Source organism: Triticum urartu, chromosome 7A (assembly GCF_056163025.1).
Source record: "Triticum urartu cultivar PI428250 chromosome 7A, HENAU_Tu73, whole genome shotgun sequence".
Classification (NCBI taxonomy): Eukaryota; Viridiplantae; Streptophyta; class Magnoliopsida; order Poales; family Poaceae; genus Triticum; species Triticum urartu.
In genome coordinates, this window is record NC_141879.1 from 11,160,857 (window position 1) to 11,166,856 (window position 6,000).

Sequence of the window (6,000 nt, forward strand, 5' to 3'; positions counted from 1 at the left end):
TATGTAAGCAGCTTCACTGAGGTCTTTCTTTGAAAAACTCCTTTCAAACACTCCTTTATGCTTTGCAGAATAATTCTACATTATTTCCAATCAACAATATGTCATTCACATATACTTATCAGAAATGTTGTAGTGCTCCTACTCACTTTCTTGTAAATACAGGCTTCACCGCAAGTCTGTATAAAACTATATGCTTTGATCAACTTATCAAAGCGTGTATTCCAACTCCGAGATGCTTGCACCAGTCCATAGATGGATCGCTGGAGCTTGACATGATCCATTCCATTAGCTTAGCACCCGATCGTTTAGTATGTTGCTATTGCTTTCTTCATGACTTATACATGTTCCTATGAATATGAGATTATGCAACTCCCGTTTACCGGAGGAACACTTTGTGTGCTACCAAACATCACAACGTAACTGGGTGATTATAAAGGAGCTCTACAGGTGTCTCCAAAGGTACATGTTGGGTTGGCGTATTTCGATATTAGGATTTGTCACTCCGTTTGACAGAGAGGTATCACTGGGCCCTCTCGGTAATACACATCACATAAGCCTTGCAAGCATTGCAACTAATGTGTTAGTTGTGAGATGATGTATTACGAAACGAGTAAAGAGACTTGCCGGTAACGAGATTGAACTAGGTATTGGATACCGACGATCAAATCTCAGGCAAGTAACATACCGATGACAAAGGGAACAACATATATAGTTATGCGGTCTTACCGATAAAGATCTTCGTAGAATATGTAGGAGCCAATATGGGCATCCAGGTCCCAGTATTGGTTATTGACCGGAGACGTGTCTCGGTCATGTCTACATTGTTCTCGAACCGTAGGGTCCGCACGCTTAAAGTTACGATGACAGTTTCATTTTGAGTTTATGTATTTTGATGTACCGAAGGTAGTTCGGAGTCCCGGATATGATCACGGACATAACGAGGAGTCTCAAAATGGTCGAGACATAAAGATTGATATATTGGACGGCTATATTCGGACACCGGAAGTGTTCCGGGGAAGTTTCGGATAAAACCGGAGAACCGGGGGGTTACCGGAACCCCCCGGGGGGTTAATGGGCCTCATGGGCCTAAAGTGGAGAAGAGGAAAGGCAGCCAGGGCAGGCCGCGCCCCCCCTCTCCCCCTAGTCCGAATTGGACAAGGAGGGAGGGGCGGCGCCCCCCCTTTCCTTCCTCTCCTCTCTTCCTTCCTCCCCCCTCTCCTACTTGGACAAGGAAAGGGAGGGGAGTCCTACTCCCGGTAGGAGTAGGACTCCTCCTGCGCGCCTCCTACTAGGGCCGGCCGCACCGCCCCTTGGCTCCTTTATATACGGGGGCAGGGGGCACCCTAGGACACACAAGTTGATCTTCGTGATCGTTCCTTAGCCGTGTGCGGTGCCCCCTTCCACGATATTACACCTCGATCATATTGTAGCGGTGCTCACGCGAAGCCCTGCGACAGTTAAACATCAAGATCGTCTCCTGAAGCTTTGCTGGATCGGAGCCCGGGGTGCGTCATCGAGCTGTACGTGTGTCAAGAACTCGGAGGTGCCGGAGTAACGGTGATTGGATCGGTTGGACCGGGAAGACGTACGACTACTTCCTCTACGTTGCGTCAACGCTTCCGCTTCGATCTACGAGGGTACGTAGACAACACTCTCCCCTCTCGTTGCCATGCATCACCATGATCTTGCGTGTGCGTAGGAAATTTTTTGAAATTACTACGTTCCCCAATAGTGGCATCCGAGCCTAGGTTTTATGGTTTGATGTTATATGCACGAGTAGAACACAAGTGAGTTGTGGGCGATATAAGTCATACTGCCTACCAGCATGTCATACTTTGGTTCGGCGGTATTGTTCGATGAAGCGGCCCGGACCGACATTACGCGTACGCTTACGCGAGACCGGTTCTCCCGACGTGCTTTGCACATAGGTGGCTTGCGGGTGACTGTTTCTCCAACTTTAGTTGAACTGAGTGTGGCTACGCCCGGTCCTTGCGAAGGTTAAAACGGCATCAACTTGACAAACTATCGTTGTGGTTTTGATGCGTAGGTAAGATTGGTTCTTGCTTAAGCCTGTAGCAGCCACGTAAAACTTGCAACAACAAAGTAGAGGACGTCTAACTTGTTTTTGCAGGGCATGTTGTGATGTGATATGGTCAAGACATGATGCTGAATTTTATTTTATGAGATGATCATGTCTTGTAACCGAGTTATCGGCAACTGGCAGGAGCCATATGGTTGTCGCTTTATTGTATGCAATGCAATCGCGCTGTAATGCTTTACTTTATCACTAAACAGTAGCGATAGTCGTGGAAGCATAAGATTGGCAAGACGACAACGATGCTACGATGGAGATCAAGGTGTCACGCCGGTGACGATGGTGATCATGACGGTGCTTCGGAGATGGAGATCATAGGCACAAGATGATGATGGCCATATCATATCACTTATATTGATTGCATGCGATGTTAATCTTTTATGCATCTTATCTTGCTTTGATTGACGGTAGCATTATAAGATGATCTCTCACTAAAATTATCAAGAAGTGTTCTCCCTGAGTATGCACCGTTGCGAAAGTTCTTCGTGCTGACACCACGTGATGATCGGGTGTGATAGGCTCTACGTTCAAATACAACGGGTGCAAAACAGTTGCACACGCGGAATACTCAGGTTATACTTGACGAGCCAAGCATATGCAGATATGGCCTCGGAACACGGAGACCGAAAGGTCGAGCGTGAATCATATAGTAGATATGATCAACATAGTGATGTTCACCAATGAAACTACTCCATCTCACGTGATGATCGGACATGGTTTAGTTGATTTGGATCACGTGATCACTTAGAGGATTAGAGGGATGTCTATCTAAGTGGGAGTTCTTTAAGTAATTTGATTAATTGAACTTAAATTTATCATGAACTTAGTACCTGATAGTATCTTGCTTATGTATGTTTGATTGTAGATAGATGGCCCGTGCTGTTGTTCCGTTGAATTTTAATGCGTTCCTTGAGAAAGCAAAGTTGAAAGATGATGGTAGCAATTACACGGACTGGGTCCGTAACTTGAGGATTATCCTCATTGCTGCACAGAAGAATTACGTCCTGGAAGCACCACTGGGTGCCAGGCCTGCTGCTGGAGCAACACCAGATGTTATGAACGTCTGGCAGAGCAAAGCTGATGACTACTCGATAGTTCAGTGTGCCATGCTTTACGGCTTAGAATCGGGACTTCAACGACATTTTGAACGTCATGGAGCATATGAGATGTTCCAGGAGTTGAAGTTAATATTTCAAGCAAATGCCCAGATTGAGAGATATGAAGTCTCCAATAAGTTCTATAGCTGCAAGATGGAGGAGAACAGTTCTGTCAGTGAGCATATACTCAAAATGTCTGGGTATAATAATCACTTGATTCGGATGGGAGTTAATCTTCCAGATTATTGCGTCATTGACAGAATTCTCCAATCACTGCCACCAAGCTACAAGAGCTTCGTGATGAACTATAATATGCAAGGGATGAATAAGACTATTCCCGAGCTCTTTGCAATGCTGAAAGCTGCGAAGGTAGAAATCAAAAAGGAGCATCAAGTGTTGATGGTCAACAAGACCACTAGTTTCAAGAAAAAGGGCAAAGGGAAGAAGAAGGGGAACTTCAAGAAGAACGGCAAGCAAGTTGCTGCTCAAGAGAAGAAACCCAAGTCTGGACCTAAGCCTGAAACTGAGTGCTTCTGCTGCAAGCAGACTGGTCACTGGAAGCGGAACTGCCCCAAGTATTTGGTGGATAAGAGGGATGGCAAGGTGAACAAAGGTATATGTGATATACATGTTATTGATGTGTACCTTACTAATGCTCACAGTAGCACCTGGGTATTTGATACTGGTTCTGTTGCTAATATTTGCAACTCGAAACAGGGACTACGGATTAAGCGAAGATTGGCTAAGGACGAGGTAACGATGCGCGTGGGAAACGGTTCCAAAGTCGATGTGATCGCGGTCGGCACACTACCTCTACATCTACCTTCGGGATTAGTATTAGACCTAAATAATTGTTATTTGGTGCCAGCGTTGAGCATGAACATTATATCTGGATCTTGTTTAATGTGAGACGGTTATTCATTTAAATCAGAGAATAATGGTTGTTCTATTCATATGAGTAATATCTTTTATGGTCATGCACCCTTGAAGAGTGGTCTATTCTTATTGAATCTCGATAATAGTGATACACATATTCATAATGTTGAAGCCAAAAGATGCAGAGTTGATAATGATGGTGCAACTTATTTGTGGCACTGCCGTTTAGGTCATATCGGTGTAAAGCGCATGAAAAAACTCCATACTGATGGACTTTTGGAACCACTTGATTATGAATCACTTGGTACTTGCGAACCGTGCCTCATGGGCAAGATGACTAAAACACCGTTCTCCGGTACTATGGAGAGAGCAACAGATTTGTTGGAAATCATACATACAGATGTATGTGGTCCGATGAATATTGAGGCTCGTGGCGGATATCGTTATTTTCTCACCTTCACAGATGACCTAAGCAGATATGGGTATATCTACTTAATGAAACATAAGTCTGAAACATTTGAAAAGTTCAAAGAATTTCGGAGTGAAGTTAAAAATCATCGTAACAAGAAAATAAAGTTTCTACGATCTGATCGTGGAGGAGAATATTTGAGTTATGAGTTTGGTGTACATTTGAAGCAATGCGGAATAGTTTTTCTACTCACGCCACCCGGAACACCACAGCGTAATGGTGTGTCCGAACGTCGTAATCGTACTTTACTAGATATGGTGAGATCTATGATGTCTCTTACTGATTTACCGCTATCGTTTTGGGGTTATGCTTTAGAGACGGCCGCATTCACGTTGAATAGGGCACCATCGAAATCCGTTGAGACGACGCCTTATGAACTATGGTTTGGCAAGAAACCAAAGTTGTCGTTTCTGAAAGTTTGGGGCTGCGATGCTTATGTGAAAAAGCTTCAACCTGATAAGCTCGAAACCAAATCGGAGAAATGTGTCTTCATAGGATATCCAAAGGAAACTATTGGATACACCTTCTATCACAGATCCGAAGGCAAGACTTTTGTTGCTAAATTCGGAAACTTTCTGGAGAAGGAGTTTCTCTCGAAAGATGTGAGTGGGAGGAAAGTAGAACTTGATGAGGTAACTGTACCTGCTCCCTTATTGGAAAGTAGTACATCACAGAAAACTGTTTCTGCGACACCTACACCAATTAGTGAGGAAGCTAATGATAATGATCATGAAACTTCAGGACAAGATACTACTGAACCTCATAGATCAACCAGAGTGAGAACCGCGCCAGAGTGGTACGGTAATCCTGTTCTGGAAATCATGCTGCTAGACCATGATGAACCTACGAACTATGAAGAAGCGATGGTGAGCCCAGATTCCGCAAAATGGCTTCAAGCCATGAAATCTGAGATGGGATCCATGTATGAGAACAAAGTATGGACTTTGGTTGACTTGCCCGATGATCGGCAAGCAATTGAGAATAAATGGATCTTCAAGAAGAAGACTGAAGCTGACGGTAATATTACTATCTACAAAGCTCGACTTGTCGCAAAAGGTTTTCGACAAGTTCAAGGGGTTGACTACGATGAGACCTTCTCACCCGTAGCGATGCTTAAGTCTGTCCGAATCATGTTAGCAATTGCCGCATTTTATGATTATGAAATTTGGCAGATGGATGTCAAAACTGCATTCCTGAATGGATTTCTGGAAGAAGAGTTGTATATGATGCAACCGGAAGGTTTTGTCGATCCAAAGGGAGCTAGCAAAGTGTGCAAGCTCTAGCGATCCATTTATGGACTGGTGCAAGCCTCTCGGAGTTGGAATAAACGCTTTGATAGTGTGATCAAAGCATTTGGTTTTATACAGACTTTCGGAGAAGCCTGTATTTACAAGAAAGTGAGTGGGAGCTCTGTAGCATTTCTGATATTATATGTGGATGACATATTACTAATTGGAAATGAT